General features: G+C 34.4%; 2 pseudogenes; both read right to left on the reverse strand.

Moving 5' to 3' along the window:
- LOC128171437 (talin-2-like) overlaps nucleotides 1-22,048 on the reverse strand; it is a 333,309-nt pseudogene that overhangs the window by 230,828 nt on the left and 80,433 nt on the right.
- Nucleotides 1,766-20,349, reverse strand: LOC128171373 (uncharacterized; annotated as a pseudogene).

Here is a 22,048-nt window from a genome sequence, read left to right on the forward strand (position 1 = left end):
ACTGGATCAATCCTACCCAATAGGATCAATCCTGCCCAATACGATCAATCTCAGCCTAAAGGACCAATCTCAGCCTATAGGATCAATATCAGCCTTTAGGATCTATCCCACCCAATTTGATCAATCCCAACTCAAGGGATCGGCCGCATTCTTTTGGGTAATTCTAACCTATAAGATCATTTCCAGAAGAATTTGTCAAGCAAAGGGATTAGTCTGAACCTCATGAATCAGTCCAAAAAAAGTCAGATCCAAACAAATGGGTTAGTCCAACCAATAAATATCAATCATAGAGAATTCAATAGTCCAACCAATAAGTATCAATCATAAAGAATTCAATAGTCCAACCAATAAATATCAATCATAAAGAATTCAATAGTCCAACCAATAAGTAACAATCATAGAGAATTCAAATGAAAACATTTATATTATCTACTTTATATTACAATATTTATAGTTTGATTGCAGCACTAACTTTCAACTCAGTCTGATATTCAATCTTTAAAACAGATTTCATAGAAATTAAATCCAAACTAACAGCAAACTAAGGTTATTCAAATAAAATTGTGTTACCAGTCAGCATAGCACTCTACCTATCGAGCTAAAGGGTTAACCCGCTAGCCAGAGCTAGTAGGAATGCCATATACCTGACTCTACCACATTGTCCCCCTCCAAGGAAAGAGGCGTCCCGACTCTCCTGGAGTGCCAATGCCTGTGGGGCAAAGTTCTGGAAACAATCTCTCTCACCCGCCAGAGAATACCCAGGTCCCAACGTGGGCACCAAATGTAACAGAGACACTTACTGCCTCTGCTGGGGTTTGAACCCGGGTCCTCTGGCACGCCAGTCCAGCACTCTACCGATCGAGCTAAAGGGTTAACCCACTAGCCAGAGCTAGTAGGAATGCCATATACTTGACTCTACCACATTTGAAACCGAGTGGAATAAGACAGGAAATCCAGTCAATGGGTTATTGTAGGTTTATTTGTGTATGGCAAATATTACAGAATAAAATTCCCCGACCCTCCCATGAGGTGCAAAGGTCATGGAAACTTCTACCAGTTACATGTAGGTCGTGTATGTCAAAACTAAATGTGAAAGAAATATGATTTTGACATGTATGGATATTTATATTTAAGCATTATAAAACTGTAAAATTTATAATTATAATGCACTCACACTCTTTCTCCTAGCTTTTAAATTTATTAAGAAAACACAATTATTTACACCTGATAAACTTAATTTGAAGATTATTACTTTAATTACTGACTGCATTCATACAAATATAAACTCACATAAGCCATTCACTCTCCTCTCACTCTATCTTAAACATTCCAACATTCATTCAAAGTGGGAAAAGAAGTGGAAATAGATAAATAAATAATTAAACAAATTGTAAACCCAATTACACTGTAATACACTAAAAGAACTAACCTTCTAGGTGCAGGAAAATACTTCAAAGATGAATAAAATATAGAACAACTTCAAAATTCTAATATGGCAGTTAAAACTGCATGGCTAGCCTCTTAGCATGAAATTCAGGAGTCAGAATGAACAAATACAAGTACCCCTATAAACCAATCACATGACCAGATCTAAGTGACCACTCAATTAAATGCTATAAATAGAAACTACAGGTGTACTCCAAAGAGGAGTAACCAAAGTAAATAAAAACAAACACAAAATATCAATTTAAATTAATTCAACTAAATAATTTATTTATTCACCACTGATAAATCATTTTCTGTTATGTAATTAAATAAATTGAAGTCTGCAATAGTAAAATTCCTGAAAAGTAACAAATTGATTAGAACATGTCAATAATAATGAAGAAATCAATATTCTGAAATTAAAATATTAAAAACCTATAAAATTTCACTCTACTACATATGTGACACATTGGCTACAATTGTAATGGACATCTCCGTCCAAGCACCGAATGATACCAGAAATTTCAGGAGCTTAGATATGTAAAACATATTATATACTGACAACATTTACACTTAGATAAAATTGATTAAAAACGTATGATAACAAATTACAGTAGAGTTCACGTACACCAAAAAAACCGATTCCATTGATGATGCCTTATTCATAAAGAGTTTAGGTACACAGAGCACAGAGTCTATTGTTACGTGTTATATATGTAGAGTTCACACACACAGATACAGAGTCTATTGATGACATGTTATACATGCAGATTTCACCTATACAGATACAGAGTCTATTGTTGACGCATTATTTTTGTGCAGATTTCACGTACACAGAACGCAGAGACCATTGATGACGCGTTATTTTTGTGCAGAGTTCACCTACACAGCAACAGTGTCCATTGATGACGCGTTATTTTTGTTCACCTACACAGATACAGAGTCCATTCATGAAACGTTGTTTATGTAGAGTTCACGCACAGAACACAAAGTCTGTTGATGACCGGTAATTATTTGGCTTCTGTAACTCCATTGGAATTATGGATAATCCGGGAAGGTTTTCCTCTGTCTCCCCCTGAAGGCGTTTGAAAAGCAGCTTGTCTGCAAGAAACAAAAATAATTTATTATTGTATTAAATGATTAATACCAAATACTTGGACAAGAAGGAAAGAGTGAGCAAGCTCAAACACCCCATGTTCTCCCATTACTTGACAACGCTACACATCATGAATGGCAGAGTATGCATTAAGGTGGCATTCTACACCACTTTCTGATGACAAAGTGCGCAAAAAAGTAAACCTGGAAGCATGTAATTCTGGTACTGGCTGATTGCAACTGAGGCGAATTGTATGGGGACCGCTCTTTTGAAAAATTTGTTAAATTAGTAGAATAAATCAACATTTTGATAAAATTCATTATTTCCATGTAAGGTGGTATGGGACACCTTTATGTTGTGTCGTATTATTTATCGAAATAAACAATAAATCAAGTGTAATTTTATAAATTATAGCTTCTTTCCCATCATTGTTACCTAACAGCGCAGTCCAGTGGGTAAGAGCGCTCACTACGGGCCTGTAAGTCACGAGTTCGAGTCGGGTTTGAAAAATTTATTACTTTTCCAAAAGTTTCTAAGACGTATTTTTTGGTTAAATATTGTGAAAGAAAATTCTAAACCAATGAAAGTATTTCAGTAGTAATGTACTTTAATCCACATTATAATCCTATAAGTTAATTTTCCCCTTTATTTATTTGACATAGTGTTGCATTAAAGCGATTATATTTGCTTATATAGACCTATAATGAAATATGTAGTATTTATCATTCTAACACAATATTTAGGAAATTTTCTTCAACTAAGAAATTGAAAAGTACCCAAGGTGTTTCGGCCTTAGGACTTAGGAACGATAACTCTTACCTGAGGAACCTCATACCAAATACAATTTTTATTTTTTCTGGTCAATTTTTTCTTTGATACGTCGATCAATAGAAAAATTGTTATCTTCATTTCTTATCATTTAATAAAACATTTTCAAATAAAAAAATGTGATGTGTCATTGATCAAAAATGTAAATAATGTAAATGAAGCGGCGCGTATGAATACAAAACAACAACAGCAACAATATTCAAAATGGTTGCGCCTTCAGCTGATGCAGAGCTATTGAGCTGAATTTAATGGATTAAACACAAATAGTGAGTTATAATCTGAACCGACTGAATTGAAAACGAAAGGAAAATACATGCGATAGCTTGTGATATTATTCACTGTGCAGAAAAACTCGTAATAAAACTAGTTTTCATGTGAGATCGCTGGAATATGCAACTGGACATAACCATCCAAGGAAAGGCGATCGTGGATGAAAATAGCTGATATGTCGACAGAGAATAGTATGTATAAGCGACTTTTGTAAACGTTGTGGTAACTAGATAGCCAGTGATGTACTTAAATGGTATATCAGCCGTTTGGAATGCGCAGAAGGAGTTGATGCATCACTCATAGCTTTTCTTTACAACGTTTATTCTGATGACCGATCATGTACGTGTGTAAATTTAAAAATTATCGTTACCAAATTTGAACAGCAGTGTTACCGTGAAAGTTTATAGGCCTATATGTTCGTTAGTATATTCCTGGAAAAGGAACAGCCAGCCTCGCTGTAAATGTTGATTGATCTCAAGCAGACGAAATCGTGAGAAGACGCTTTATTTTCTATTTCGTGAATCAAATAATGTGTTTTGTTTATTTTTGAAGGTTAAACTTTCAATTTTTTATAATCACAAGGTTGCATTTTGTTTGCTGACAATAAAACAGACACAACTTGACATTTTCTTGACAGTGTTTATCTTGGAAATTCCCGTTCTATAAATAGTGTTTGATCAGAACAGTTGAGAAAAGTAGATCTGGCAAAAATTTTATTGATGCAGGTATCAAAGAAATTTTTCGACCAATCAGAAGCGCCGATATCTTATCAAATGAATAAATATTAAATGATATATATATTAAAAAAATTGCAATAATAGAAATTTTAAATGTAATGAAACTGTTATATTTTTTTCTTGTTTGTCTGAGGAGATATCCATCATATGACAAAAAAAATTATTTCAATTTGTTAATACATGTAGTTATCTTTTTTAAAATTCATTTAATAAAACCACGAAAAAACATTAAAAAATTCTTTAAAAATACCCATAGTATCACCATCATCAATTGTAAGCCTTCTGTCTTACAGGATCCTATTGAGGGTCAGCTCAAGCTTATGAATGACAAGTCCAGTATTTCTTTCTCAAGCGGTTTTATTAAGCGTGATCGTATAGTTAAGATTACAACAATCTAAAGCAGCCCAAATCAGGAGTCTCAGAATGTATCTCTATAAGCTGAATCTCTAAATCTAAATCTCAATCTCTCTTAATCTGTTCAACATCATTTTACATGGATATATATATAACATTTTACTTATGATGGACAGTTCTGACTTGTTCGGCCCATTTACGAAGATCATGAGTGAACATTTAGTGTTCAAAATTAAGATTAATATTTTATTTCTAAATAAAGTAACATAACCGTCAAAACTGCCAATCAAAGAGTCTGGATGCAGGATTTGAGTCTCCGAATCCTGGGTCTCAGAGTGCCCCACCTAGTATGAGGCATCACTTACTCATAATACGTTCATTCATACATAGCATAAAAGGTTACAAAGGTTAATATATATAATACACAATACATGACTCAATATAGAGTACCAGAGCTATCGTTGCAGACACAGAATCGCCAAATATGTCACTTGTTGTTAAACTCTCAATTTGGATATTATTATGCCCGTATTATGCACCTGGTTTCATAACATCATTTAGGAATACTACGCATTGCTACAAGAGTCACAGAGTTCATTCTGTCAATTATCATTAACACCATTCAGTGCGCAGCATCTAGGTACACATAAATATCACAGTGACCATTATGTAATACTAGCAATTCAAGGTCATAGCATGGCTATCTATTTACACAATTAAATAGTTGATTAGTATATGTTTTGTGGTCTTCTATTAAAAATTGGAATTAACTGTGGGTGTATAGCATGTATAGAGCAACCTTAAATATGAAAAAACAAAAGGCCCATGGGCCACATAACTCACCTATGGAACATAAAGTTTGACAAAAATCAGCTTAATGGAGTTATAATACAAACTATCTGGACAATGTAATATAATGTACATGTAGATCCTGAATAAATAAAAATCCATTTTCCACCTGGATATTATGTTAATTATGATTAGTTCCTTTTCTAAGAGGTTGATTTTATATTCATATCATATGTTGAGCAATGCAGTTCCCCAAAAGATCCCAAAAATTCTACTCTATAAATATACTCATATGTACAAATTCGACCCCCCCCCCCAATTGTGGCCCCACCCTACCCTCGGGGGTCATGATTTTCACAAAATTGAATCTACACTACCTGAGGATGCTTCAACACAAGTTTTAGCTCTCCTGGCTGATTGCTTTCTGAGAAGAAGATTTTAAAAGATTTGCTCTATAAATCCCTATATAAAAGTTTGACTCCCCCCCCCCCCCGGCCCCACCTTACCCCCGGGGTCATGACTTTCACAAATTTGAATTTACACTTCCCGAGGATGCTTCCACAAAAGTTTCAGCTTTCCAGCCTGATTGCATTCTGAGAAGGTTTTTTAAAGATATGCTCTTTATATTCCTATGTAAAAGTTTGACCCCCCATTGTGGCCCCACCCTACCCCCGGGAGTCATGATTTTCATAACTTTGAATCTACACTACCTGAAGATGCTTTCACATAAGTTCCACCTATCCTGGCGTAATGGTTCTTGTTGAGAAGATTTTTGAAAAATTTCTAAAACATTTTCAATGACTCCTAATTATCTCCCCTTGAAAAGTGGCACGTTCCTTAATTTTCACAACTCTGAATCTTCTTTGCCTAAGGGTGCTTTGTGCCAAGTTTGGTTGAAATTGACCCAGTAGTTCTGGGGGAGATGTTGAAAATGTGAAAAGTTGACAGACAGAGGACAGACAAACAAACAGACAGACGACAGACAAATTGTGATCAGGAAGGCTCACTTTAGCTTTCAGCTCAGTTAGCTAAAAATAATACTGGGTATTACTAGCAAAACATCATCAGATCAAAACTTTCTACAATTATGCACATATCTAATCACTTGTCTTAAACAAAAACAACAAACTAAATTCTAAAGGTTCAAAATTTCAAGACAAAACATTGAAATTAAAATTTCCTAGAAACATGCAAATTAACACATTGTGCCTTAACTACCTACAAAGTTTTATGAAATTCAATTCAGCTGTTTGAGAAGAGTCACGCTTACAAAAAATTCATTGCTAAATTCAACATATGACCAATATTCTTAGTTCAATGGGGCTAAAATTCCCAGAAAGATAAATGAATTGGAACTCTCCAATAATTAGCACATCTACATGTTGTGTCCTAAATACCTTACAAGTTTCATTAAATTCTGTGCAGCTGTTTAATATATAAGTTTTGCTTAAAATCCAGGACTGACTGACATAGGTTGAAATCATTATTCTCTAATAATTCCATTACATGGGGTATAATAATGGCACAATTAGCAAAACAAGATACATTTTCAAATTGATTAAGATCTGACATTTACAATTTTTAATGGTTCAGTTATTATAGATTTTCATGTGGGTATCTCTTATAATATTCCAAATTCAGAAAATGAAACTTGTATAACATGATGTTTCTCACTTAGCAACAGACAGCCATGTTTGGATGATCACAAAGTGTGAAATAAACAGGAGTCAGTATTACAGTCCATGTGAATTATACACAGCTCAATTTCAGCTGCAGATGTTGAACAAAGTGACAAACAACATGTGTGGTTTTGAGAGCAGACTAGATTTGTACAGAAACATTTACAACCTGTCAATATCCCAGCTATCTCCATTATACGGCTGGTGTTGAGCTGGACATGGCGTCCTCATCAGGACGGGGTCTGTGTTCATCTACAACATGTCATTAATTAGCTGTTAATTAATTAATTACATACATTATATGTAATTATAGAGCTACATCTACAAATTTAAACTTTAACCTGATTACCATGATACTTGCTTTATTATTTGTCTAATTAATTAAATTAGGTCAATTAACATGTAACAAAACAACTGATTACAAATACATGCGTCAGTGAGTTTTACTTTCGTTTAGTTGATGAGTTGTGTTGTGATGAGCTGTCCTGTATCTGATGTCTCCATCAGGACGGGGTCTGTGTTCATCTACAAGTCATTAATTAGCTGTTAATTAATTAATTACATACAGTATATGTAATGATAGAGCTACATCTACACATTAAAACTTTAACCTGATTACCATGACACTTGCTTTAATATTTATCTAAATAATTAAATTAAGTCAATTTACACATCACAAAATAACCGATTACAAATACATGAGTCACTCTATATATTTCAATTTAATTAAATACAGCAACCTGCTATTTCTATTCACTAAATACAATGACATGTAACTGTACATTTAATAAATAAAATAATGTATCTAATTTCTGTTTATTTTAGATAAACACTGAATCCCAATGACTGGTAGATACAGCTAACCCTGTAACAATGAGTTGTTTATATTGACGAACAATCACACAGATAAACATGTCTTACATGTATCTTATTGACTGATAATTAACACGGACCGTGTGTCTTAGTTATCTATATCTAATTAATGTGAATGATAATGACTCAGACTTACCTGTCAGAGCGTCCAGTCTGGTGATATACCTGTAGACACACACCTTCTTGTTGTCCCATGATCCGACCCACAGACGGTGAGTGTTGACATCATAACTCAGGCCCAGTGGTCTACGCATCTCTTGTGATTTTGTCAGTAGATGTGACAGGAACTGACCGTCCTTATTTATCATCTGTACTGTTTTGATTCTATTATCACACACCAGGATGTGTGACAGCGCGTCAGTACAGATTCCATGTGGCCATAGTAGTGATCCTGATGGATGTCCTGTGTAGGAGAAACGATGTCTTCCTCCACGCTCTGTCACCACTACAGTACCAGACCTAGAGATAAAGCTACAGACAGACACCACGACATCCCCATTGTTGTTCTCTGTTATATAGCGAGGTGATCTATACAGTCCCCGTCCTGTGTTGTTCTGTATGGTTTGTGTGAGTTGTCCACTCTGGTTGTACCGGGTTACCTTGCCTGTCTCTGTCCTATAGTTATACATCCCGACCAGTAAATCCCCAGTGGACGGGGACCAGTACACACACCGTGGTCTCCATGTAGAGTCTGTTCTCTCTATAAATGTGGTGGTAGTTTTCATATCCTTTGACAGTTTGTTGATGTTAAGTTTCCTATCTATATAAATCAGTTCACTCTCACTGTTCACTGTGTGTAATCCATTACCACCACATGAATCCTCCACACCATGTAGAGGGACACCTGTTGTGTCTGTCAACATGAGATTGTTTATACCATCACTGACCCAGACCCGGTCTGATGTCACACAGGAAATGTGAAAACAACGATCAACACCTGTCAGTGTGAGAGATTGATGGAGCTCAGCACCAGACGTCAGTTTCAGCAGACACTGGTTTCCTACGCGTCGGTTTCCTCTCTCTGTGATTTGGATTGCACTCAGTGACTCCATCACATCCTCCTTGTTGAGTGACTCAGTCATGGAGAGCTGGCTGGTGTGGAGTGTAAGATGTATCTGGGGGAGGGCTGTCTTTGTGAAGGAGAGGAATTGTAGCGCACTGAATGTGAATGCTGGCTGTACATATCTGTGTTCATATCTCCTTAGTCTGACAATATGTCTGATCATTTTTATCTTTTGTTTTTTACATCTGTGTTTGAAATCAAAGTAACATAACACATTGTTCAATAGATCATATACCACTTTGTCAATGAGATCCTTCAGTTTCTGGGCCTTTGTTAACATCTCTGATTGAAGGGGGGAGAATTCTGTGTGACAGGTTTTGACATCAGCTTTGATTCCTGTCAGGAGAACAGGTCTGTAAAAGAGAGCCTCACTCCTGATGGTGTGAATGGTTCCTCTGTGTTGTTGTTGCTTTGTTTTATAGGCTGTTTTAACATCTATCTGAGTGTGTTTTCTATGTGTTTGGCAATTATTACAGGCAGGAACTTGACAAGGTTCACAGTACTTTATATAAACATGGCGAGGATGTCTCACACAGATCTCTTGTGTTGGGATGTAGTTGATTTTATCACGGTGTGACACAACATCATGGTCTATTGTTTGGAGATCTTTTACATGGTTCTCTTTACACTGGGGACACAGATCACATGGACACGATACACAATGGTACGCTGTGTCCCCCGGACACTTAGAACACTGATTTACTCCGTATGGGGAGCTTGCTGTGGTGTATTGGGAGCTTGCTGTGATGTATGGGGAGCTTGCTGTGATGTATTGGGAGCTTGCTGTGTCCATGATGTGGGCGGTCTGGGTCACAACCTGTTCAATGAAAATAAAGAGTTTTAGGATTATTATTGTTTGTATAAACATTCAATGTCAAATTTTAAAAGAAATATATTTGGGATTTTTAAAGATTAATATATTTTCTCTACTTGGATAATTGACGGTCTATTATTCTGGTTCTGATTATAGAGACACTCAACCAGTAGAAAAATACAACATAAGATTGCTGAGTGAGAAAGAGGTGCTCTCTCTCTCTCTCTCTCTCTTTATCCCTACATTTCTTTCTGTTTCTCTCTCTTGGATGTGTACATAATTGAGAAAGTGTACTATATGATTTTCTAGCAGAGAAAGTCAGAGAGAAAAAAAAAAATAAGATGTAAAGTACACATCACAATTAAGTTAATTCAATTACCGGGTATTTACTGTCTCAATTTACCTAACATGTACTCCTGCTCTTTCTATTTCTTTCTCTCAATCTCTGTTTCTCACAATTTCAATACTAAACATGCACTCTTGGCCTCTCTCTCTCTCTCTCTCTCTCTCTCTCTCTCTCTAGATCTTATTCCTCCTCTCTCTCTGATTTTTTTCTAACACATGCTTTTTCTCTGTCTCCTCAGATTTCTCTTCTAAACATGTATTTTTGCTCTCTCTTTCTCTCTTTCAGACAAACTCCATTAAACATGTACATGTACTAAATATATCTTACTCTCAAAGATGTAATCTCTCTCTCTCTCTCTCTCTGACCTATTCTTATAAACATGTGCATCTTACTATTGTAATTTCTCTCTCTTTTTCTCTCTGAGTTACTCTCTGTTAAACATATGCATCTTTCTATTTCTCTTAGACATGTAATCTCTCTCTCTATCTCTCTCTCTGTCTCTCTCTCTCTCTCTCTCTCACATTATTACTCCTTCATTCACTATCTCTAATTTTACAGCTCAACAAGTACTTCTTATCTCTTATTCTTTCTCTAAGCCTCTGTCCCTCATTATTTCATAAATAAACATGTAAACACTTTCTATCTTTTATGTAAACATGTGTATCTTGCTTATTCTCTCAGACATGCAGTCTCTCTCTCTCTCTCTCTCTCTCTCTCTCTTTCTTGTGACTTACTCTTATACATGTAAACATGTGCATCTTATTCTCTCAGACATGTAGTCTCTCTCTCTCTTTCTCTTTCTTGTGACTTACTCTTATACATGTAAACATGTGCATCTTATTCTCTCAGACATGTAATCTCTCTCTCTCTCTCTCTCTCTCTCTCTCTCTCTCTCTCTTGTGACTTCCTCTTATACATGTAAACATGTGCATCTTATTCTCTCAGACATGTAGTCTCTCTCTCTCTCTCTCTCTCTCTCTCTCTCTTGTGACTTCCTCTTATACATGTAAACATGTGCATCTTATTCTCTCAGACATGTAGTCTCTCTCTTTCTCTCTCTCTCTTGTGACTTCCTCTTATACATGTAAACATGTGCATCTTATTCTCTCAGACATGTAGTCTCTCTCTCTCTCTCTCTCTCTCTCTCTCTCTCTCTCTCTCTCTTGTGACTTACTCTTATATACATGTAAACATGTGCATCTTATTCTCTCAGACATGTAGTCTCTGTTTCTTACTCACTGACTTAGTCTTGTAAACATGTGCATCTAACTATTTTTCTCAGACATGTATTCTCTCTCTCTCTCCCCTCGCTCTCCCTTCTCTGACTCTCTCTCTCTTCTCTGACTCTCTCTCTCTTCTCTGACTTACTCTGTTAAACATATGCATCATTCTATTTCCCTCAGACATGTAATTAATTTCTTTCTTTAATTATTACTTACACTATCTCATGATTTTACAGCTAACCATGTACTTCTTATCTCTCATTTTTTCTCCAAGCCTCTGTCCCACATAATTTCCTCTTGCTTTCTAACTGTTCTCTCTATCCATCACTTTCACTGCCAAACGTGTCTCTCTCTCTCTCCTAACATGTAATCTTGCTTTCTAACATCTCTCTCTTCTCTCTGTCTGTCTCTCTTTTTTTCAGATGAACTCAGCTAAATTTGGTCTCTTACTCTCATTCTTTTTTGTTCCTCATCTATCACTCATTATTGCTCTGTATAACATGTCTGTTTGCTCTCTCTCTCTTTCTCTCTCTCTGACTTTCTCTGTTAAACATATGCATCTTTCTATTTCTCTTAGACATGTAATCTCTCTCTTTCTCTCTTAATTACTTTCTTTAAAATGCAGTTGTGTCATTTCCCCATGCAGAGAACATTTTGTACTTGCTATCAATATTCAATTCACACCTAATCATCAAATGTGTGCAAAATGGGAACCCACCAATGTATACATGTTAATTGCTGGCTAATGTCCCATGCTTTGTTATCTCCCTTAACCTGGCTGAATTTTTACTCTAACACATCAATCATCAAATGGGAATGTGGACAATAGTTATATTGTCAGTTCCTGGGTAAGAAGTTGATGTTGACCTCGGCCTATGGTCTCGAAAAACAGTTCTTACCCCAGGACTAACACAATGACTACTGCCCTCATACCCATTAAGAGGTAAAAACTATAATGTTTATGAATGACACACGACGACAAACGTGAGATAGCAATGGGTCTCCTGAGTGACTCAGGTGACCTAAAAATACAGAGTATAGCTACATGAACATGGTGATATTACATGAATACTATACCACATATATTCTCTCTTTGATCTCTCAGTACACAGCACAGTCAGACACAGCCTGGGAACCTGTAAAGAGACCATCAACTGTTACATTCTAGTACTTGATGATATCCCTCGCAAGTGTGGGATTTAATAATTTATATGACACAAAGCTTAATTACATGTACGTATATGTTGATCCATATTTTTTGGTTTATTTATGTAAATATAGTGTCCGATTTTTTTCTTAATTGCTTTATTAACCTTTTCTCAAACTCGTAAAAATCTATATTTACTATATTAATTACTGTTTCATACTCTCAAACATGTACCTTTAATCTATGTTAATTCTCTCTCTCTCTCTCCTCTCTATCTCTCTCTCTCTCTCTTTACACACAGATCACCATAACTTAGTTATAGAAATGAGGGCTGACACAAGATTTGTCTTCTGTCTGATTCTATTGAAACACTGTTTTTCAAATGTGACACATATCTTCAGAGTGTTCTTATTTACAATTCACCTATGAAATACAGAATGTAACTTTTTAAAATGTGTTTATAAAACATAGGTAAAATGTATTTGTGTCATTACCCCATGTAGAGAACAGACTGTAATTGCTACCCAAAATACAATTCACACCTATCATCAAATGTGTGCAAAATGGGAACCCACCAATGTATACATGTTAATTACCGGCTTATGTCCCATGCTTTGCTATTCCCTTAACCCTGGTTGATTTTGACTGTCCCCCGGGCAGATAATTGGACAATACCCCAGCCCTGACATTACCACAAGGTTATGTTTCTCCTCGTCTAACACCACAATGATTGTGGGCAAAAGTTATTCTGTCAGTTCCTGGGTAAGAAATTGATGTTGACCTCGGCCTATGCTCTCGGGCAACAGTTCTTACCAAAGGAATAACTCAATGACTACTGCCCTCATACCCATTGAGAGATGTATACTAAAATGTCTATGAATGACACACGACGACAAACATGAGATAGCAATGGGTCTCCTGAGTGACTCAGGTGACCTAATAATACAGAGTATAGCTACATGAACATGGTGATATTACATGAATACTATACCACATATATTTCTCCCTTTAATCTGTCAGTCAACAGCACAGTCAAACACAGCCTGGGAACCTGTAAAGAGACAATCAACTGTTACATACTACAGACTGGTATCCTATCAGTCAACAGTCAGACACAGAGAACCTGTAAGGAGACCATCAACTGTTACATACTACAGACTGGTATAACCTATCAGTCAACAGTCAGACACAGAGAACCTGTAAGGAGACCATCAACTGTTACATTCTAGTACTTGATGTTCTGCACAAGTGCGGGATTTAATAATAGACACATTTATATGATACAATGCTTAATATTTCAAAAATTATTTTTTGGTTCATTTTTGTATATATTTTGTCTGATGTTTTTCTTAATTGTTATCTTAACCTTTTCTTTAAAATTGAAATAAAAAACCAACTGCATGGTTGGATTTTTACAGGAGCAAGGATGAAAAATCTAAACTAAAATGGATGATATATACATATTATATACCCATCAGTTTTCCTTCCTAGATACTGTCAGTTTTACAGAGTTTGGTCTGATTTTCCGGATCACCACACTGTGGTTTTCCGATTCCGTATCACTGCTCTCTGAAACTGATAACGTCTGTATTTTAGCCCGTTTTTAAAAGAGTTCATATAAAATACAGTCAAACTTCATTATCTCAACTAGATGGGACTGTTTAAAACTTTGAGATATCCGAGTATTTGAAATATCAAGGTACAATACTTCAAGCGGAAGGAAAGTCAAAAATACATTTTATTTATATTAATAAAGTGTTTTAAATTATCACACATGGTCATGCTGTTTTGAATATAAACTACATAATTAAGCTATAATGCACGTTTGAAGTGAAAAATTGTATTTACGGGAGGCTGACATGATGTAGAACTCTTTTGTATTGAAAACCAAGAAAATTAATTATTTTGACGTCCCACAATCTATTCCGGTTTGGTTTACATACATGCATACAACGTATACAATGCTCTGAATAAAACACTGGTTTAGGCCTAACAAAAAAAATAGTTTGTTTCCGCTTTCACTCTTTCATGATTAAGCTGGTCTTAAGAAAACACAAAAATGATATTATATAGCAGATCCTTCCTCTGTCAACGATGAGAGGATTAATAAAATCTACAACACATGGAAACATAGAGCCATTTTGAAACAAAACATTTAAGTTACACTGATTTGAGAAGAGTAACTGCTTCAAGCATTTTTGTGACCAAAATTTTGATTATTTTTTTTTATCCAAATTGGATAAAAACGAAAATAAACGATTTTCCATCAAAAATCCTTAAAAAAAAAGTTTTGAGTCGGGGGGTAAAAGCTAGGGTCGGTCGGGAAAGCGGAAACAAACAATTTTTTTCTTAGGCCTTATGCCTTTCTGTTACTCAAGTAATCGACTGAACAAAAATAATGTTTAGGTTGACACTTCAATCTAAAGAATATTTAAAATAGTGCTTCTGTTTAAAGGAATATATGTATGCATAAGTATATGATTTTTTTATTAAAGCACATAGTAGGCCAATTCATTTAATTTTGTATTCCTACAAATTTTCTCTATCAAATTAGAATGATGTCGATTATTTGTTTCAATGTTCAATTGTTCCGCCCCTCCTTCTCAGTACTATATGTTCTAATACATTAATGTATTGAATTAATTAAATTAGTTTATTAAAACATCCTATGATATTCATGATATTCACCATTCTTTTAATGATCATTATTGATGTGTATCATTTGTAGTATAGGAAAACGGTTTAGGAAAAACAAAACAATTTTTAATGAACATTGATCGCCCAGTCCCCTTTCAACCTCCCTATTTTATGTACACATGATTTATTCATATAGATGTAGAACACAGTTTGTTCATTGTTTACAAATTAATGTAAAAAGTTTGCTACCAATCTTTCCTGTATTAAAATGTATGAAATTAAAAGACGCTAGTGTATGCTAGTAATGCAACCGTCATACGATAAGCACGGGCCATTATCATTGTGATGTCATGAAAATGTTCACACATTATTGAACGCTTTCGCTATTCTGCAGGTTCATATACGGAAACATGTTTGCAACTATAAATATCAAGTATTACCTTCTATCAGAATCTATACTCCAAGTAAGTTCCCAGTAAATATATTCACAATCACTCTTTACATAATCATTCAATATTACTTCATTGCTAGTATATATTTTGATACAAACTCCCACTGACCTGGATCCGCCAAAGCGTGTGCACCACCTTACCCTCATTTTTGCTATTTTGGACTAGTTTTAAAATATTGAAAATGAAAGTAGGTTTTTAATTAATTAATTTTACAATAATTACTTATCAAGTAAAATTCAATTATAGTTGATGGACATCATATCACACTTGTTGAAATACCAAGGTGTAAGCAGTTACTCTGGTGCAGGCATATTTTAGTTTATTGACAAAATGTCTTCATCTATAAGTAGGGTGATTTAACCATGCATCGGACACATACCTTGGATCGAACAACTTTGTTTTTAAATATACAAATAAATGTGCATGCGCTCATGTGTTGTTTCGTATATTCCTGAATTAGAACAAATGAACTTTATCATTATTAAGAATTTGACAGTCACATTGTCAAAGAAATAGCAATATAGACATCGCTAAATGACATCAAATACGCCATTATTGAAAATTTAGTTACGAAGATTTTACACTTAAGCATTATTTGAATGTTGTGCGTTTGATTGTGAATTAGTGAAAATGCAATCTCTGCATAAAATAATTAGAAAGAAGTAAGTTTTGAAACAAAATTTGATTAAAATAAGTCCAAAAAATTTGAACAATTAATGTCAAGGTCATTATTGCACCATATGTTCATTTCACCATGGATCGGACACATATTAACCATGCATCGGACAGTTTTCACTGCATGATTTCTTCTAATAATATGGAGATTATGTGTCCATTCCTTGTAAGGCGTAGATAAATCAATTGTGTGTTTCCGGTTCCCCGACCGACCCTAAAACTATGACCCGACCCTAAACATTTTATCGTCGATATATTAATCCGGATTACAACGATTCTGGTTTTACTTTTAGAAATTCCAATCTTAGTCACTTCCGTGTTTGAGAAAACACAACCTCTACACCAATTTAAAGATTTATTTTGACAGCGATTTCTTGTGGAAAATGGCATCGTGCTTGCCAAGCACATTGTTGTTCCTCTGTGCAATGACTGCTACACTCTGGGAAAATTGCCAGTTGTAAGCCGCCCTTTTGGCAGAAAAACATAAACTGATCTTTTCCAACTTGTTTATTGTTGTTGAAGTGAAAAAAAAAAATAAAATGTTTCAATTAAATAAAATGTTTTCCCTACCTACCTACCCTATTTTTTTTCAAGCTGGAATAGGAAACACACAATTAATTTATTTTGGCCTAATATACTTTAAATGTGAAGTAAAATAAAAATTTAAAAAATCATCGACACAAACATTTTCCTCAAACCACTTAAAAATCGAGTTTTACGGACACACCCTTTTTAGTCCAAAATTCCTGTAGGAGCTGGCACGATAAAATACCCCTTATGACAAATATTCCGTTAAACAGAAGCACTAGTCTAAATTCCTATATGTAGATTTGAGGATTTACATTATAAGAAATATTAATATTTCCGAACCTTTGTATTTTTGCATTAAAACCAGAAAATGTTGTTATTTTTAATCCCTACTGCACTAGTATAGCTGTCCGATGCTTGGTAAATATTGTCCGATCCATGGTGAAATAGTTCAACACTTCATTAATTTGCTTTATTTTCTACATTTTTAACAATTTTTTCTCCAGTAATTAAGCAAGGGGAAAACCTGTAACTTTTAAAACAAGTTTTATTTATATTTGGACGGTATTTGATGCATGAACAAAGGGAAAAATCCAAAGGTGTCCGATCGGTTCTACTAAACAGAGAACTCTAAAGAACTCTAGAGAATCCTAGAGAACTCTGTGATTTTTTCATTTAAAAGGGCTAATAAATGCTTTATTATGCACGTATCTGTTCAGTAACATGTTATACTACATACATAAACTCATTAAAGTTGATTTTAAACTAATTAAAGACAAATTCCCGAAGGAAATCTAGTCGGCGTGATCGTTAAACTCCGATCCTGATCTAATGTCATTTAGACATTGTTTCTATATATACAGGTTACCTCAAGCCATTGGTATAATAATAATGCACGTAAAAACACAACATAATATATATTAAGCTATCACATTTCAATGATCATATTCTGTTGTTATAGATATAACAACTTACGTACGTTATTATCATTGTAAAGAAAAAATTATTTTGCTTTTTACCGTTAACGAATGACTCTTAAATTTCATTTGATCATTAAAAATGTATTCCTAAAGCATATTGTAAATAATTAAAACAGAAATATACTGTAGAATTTGACCACAATCGTGAACATATAATATCATTTTTGTGTTTTCTTAAGACCAGCTTAATAGTCAGGAATGATATTAAAAGTATTTCTCATTTTATACCATTCAGCAGTGTCAGTATCTAACCGGGATGTATGGATACTGCAATATTAAAGGGGAAAAAAAATATTTGAAAAAAAAATAAATTTCCGACCGACCCTACTTTTTTTCAGCATGAAAGCGGAAACAAACCATTTTTTTTGTTAGGCCTTAGCTGATCACATTTTATTAGTAAATAAATCAGCAATAAAAGTTAAAATTACTATAAAACCTTTTGTAAAGAATTATCTTTAAAATTAACAGATCCTCTACATAACGGTGGTAATTAAGTGGGTCAAAGGGTTAGACTAATACCCCTAATGCACATATATATACTTTTTCCTCTTCCCGAGTGTTAAAATTAAAAAAAAAAATATTCCTACCTACCTACCTTAATTTATTTCATATGGGGACAGTGATCTATATAATATATATATGGGGGTTTTTTGGTTTTTTTTTTTTTGCCTAAAAAGGGTAGGTTTTTTGGTCTTCATAAATGTATAGAAATGAACTTCAGAAGCTCTCAGAATGCAGGATTTTGCTCCATTTATTTAAAAAAATTTCTTGGGGGGGGCATGCCCCGGACCTCTATCGTACCTCTGGTGCTCAAATCGAACCTACGACTCAAATTTTCTCCTTTAAATATAAAAAGGGTAGTAAAATAAAATAGCTAGATAAATCCCTGAGTTCTCTGTTTAGTAGTACCCGTGTCCGATGCATGGCCGGTGAAATCACCCTATAGATATTCTTACATGTAACAAATGTTTAAGTGGCAATAACTATACATTTTTATTTCAAATTCAGGTAAGCAAATAAGACATTGATAAATGTAAAACTTTTGGTCTTTCAACAGAAAAACAAAGTGTTACTTATTTTTTAGACAAATGCCACCCCCCCCCCCCCACACACACACACAAAAAAAAGCTATTCTAATGCTACTTATTTTTTTATAACCGAAAAAAACGAAGAAAAAAAAAGCTATTCGAATGTTTAATTTTTAATGTATTAATCGGTCAACTTAGTTTCCATTATAAATTGATTTCATCTTTATATTACTTATTAAACGTATATAGCCTATACTCGACGTAAACAATTTTTTTTAAAAGGGGGAGGGGGGTTCTGTGTCTGAACAAACGACTTGTTTTGTCACTGGTACATTGAGCTGTTGGATTGAAAGAATTTACCCCCTCCTCCCTTACCTGAACTAAGTTACAACAGTTTTTTCTTCAACACTTTACATATACATGGAATCAAGTTAAGTCGTACCCAACCCGACTCGCACCCAAACAAACTCGTACCCAAATATTAGAGTACGACTTCACTTGTCAACTCGTACCCACGGGAAAAATATATTTATACTAGGAAAATAAAATACAATAGTTTTCATTCATATGTTATGTTTTTTATTTATGTTTTATTTAACTTTAAATTAACTTTGCCTGTTGCCTAATCCATTTGATTACTCAAAAAATATGTTTTAATTATAAAACAATATCTAATATAGTGATTTACTTACCGTTTTCTTGCAGGAAACACACCTCTTTCAAACCATGTTGATCTACCAAAAGTGATGAAAATGTGTGTTTCTTCTTAATTATGAGCAGCATGTTTATTTTGTGCTGACAAACTCATTGGTTGACCGGTTGAACGGAATCACATAAAGCAATTAATTTTAATTGATGACAGTTAACCTGCTCATAACCATTCATGATCCGTCCGCATTCAAGTACAGAACTATAGTATACCAGATTTTTTTAACAAATTCTTTTAAATTTGTTATACAATTCGCATATTAATGTTATCGATAATATACAAAACATAACAACATACGAATAAAAGCCATTCATTTTATTTTCCTAGTATAAATATATTTTTTCCCCGTGGGTACGAGTTGACTAGTGAAGTCGTACTCAAATATTTTGGTACGAGTTGGTTTGGGTGCGAGTCGGGTTGGGTACGACTTGACTGTAATTCTTGTACATGAAGGACACGATTTTGAAAGTTTGTTTTCGGGTCAGCCATTTTTTTTTTAATATACGTAGTTGATTTTTAAAAATATCGCGTTTTATCTCACCTAAATTGTCACTGGCATGATATATTGAAGAAGTAGACTACATTGTAGAATATATGATATAACAAACCTTTTGTTTCACGGGAAACAATTATCTAAACGGATAGAAATAAACCTTCCTTTCCTCTTCCCAAATATGCAAATCTGTCTCTCGTCTGTTCGACATACGTCACAGCGACGTTTCGCCACCCAGCAATTTCGGCCCCAAGTCGTTTCCAGATAATGAATATACCGGTTTTCAAAAAATACAAAAAAACAGTTCGAATATTTAGTTTTTAGTGTACTGATCGGTCAACTTACTTTTCATTATTACTTAATTTCATCTTTATATTACTTAATGTATTTTTTTAAAGGGGGGGGGGGGGAGGGGGTGAAAATTGGTTTGAGATCACGGATGACTTCTAAAGCAATCCTGTATTTCTACATATTTTGCAGAAATGTTTGCTAGAACAACTCAAGTGAATTAATTGGTCAGTTTCACTGTATTGCTTTGTTTTATTAATTCATTTCAAAGAACTATATGTGGTTTTATGCATTTTTTGCCCCCCAAATTAAAGTTTTTTAAGAGCTTTAAAAATAAGGTGAAAGATAGTTAGAATCAAATCAAAAATAAGGGTGCAAATTATTATCACAGAGAGAGAGAGAGAGAGAGAGAGAGAGAGAGAGAGAGAGAGAGAGAGAGAGAGAGTTGGGTGTGTGTGGCAGTACTTTTTTTATTGAAGAAAATATTAATTTTCAACTTTATATTGAAAATAAGTAAACAACAGTATCATTTTATAATCATAGCAAGGCTTCGCAAGAAGCACGTATAACATCTTCAGTGATATAGAGCAGAAGTTTCCGTTTGCATGGTAAGGTAAAATATCTAAATATTTCTAGAAAGTTCATGCGGTGGGGTTCCGATGGATGATTGTGTTTTCAAGGAGGATTTTCAATGAATTAAATACATATATATAGTTTTCCAAGGTAGGGGTCCGGACCCCCATTAGATTCGCACAAGTCGCCTCTTTAATTCACTACTTTAAAATTATTAAGAGTCCTATGTCTGAAAAGAAAAAGAAAAGATTGCGTATTTATTTTATTCTTTTTATTACAATGACACCAATTTGTATGCCTTACACACATAAAAACCATCTACTATTTTACAGGTCATCTTAACTTCAATTGTTGATTCAAGAATTTCAATGACTATGGTTACAGTAGAGGTTAAAGATAAATGGTTAGTCATATGTTTCATGTTGCGTCACGTATGACGACATAACACATAGACCATGAAGCACGTGATGGCTATGATGATAATCCCGAAAATTCCTCCCATAGCTAACACCTGTACGGAGCCGGACCTGGCGAGACAAGAACACAAAATAACGGAATGAAACGTTATGACATTTAATTACATTTATTGAGTTGTATGATGATCGATATTGAACACTTTGGATTCAATATGTATAAAAGTACATCATGTTCAAAATATATAGTCATCGTTTTAAAAATTTATTATTTTACTGGTTTCTGAAGAGACGACCTATATAATAGGCATCGAAGACTTACGTAATTTGACCTTCTGTGGCAAAACTGTCATCCAGTTGATGTAAAGCTGAAAAACAAAAATGCACTGTCATCAAAGTACTGAGAGTACCGGATTCCTGTCAAACATTCCTGTCAGGCCTCAAGTTAGGTTTCTGCAAATAAACATATTTTACCACCGCCTGACTTTTTGATCATTACAATAAAAATACGCATTATGACAACTTTTGATTTTTATTTGTTAGGTTTTGTTTATAAATCAAACAAATACATATGTTCTGATTAAAATTATACATGTTTTTCTACATGGGCGTGTTCACGTGTAAATGG

The sequence above is a fragment of the Crassostrea angulata genome, chromosome 2, assembly GCF_025612915.1.
Source record: "Crassostrea angulata isolate pt1a10 chromosome 2, ASM2561291v2, whole genome shotgun sequence".
NCBI classification, from domain to species: Eukaryota; Metazoa; Mollusca; class Bivalvia; order Ostreida; family Ostreidae; genus Magallana; species Magallana angulata.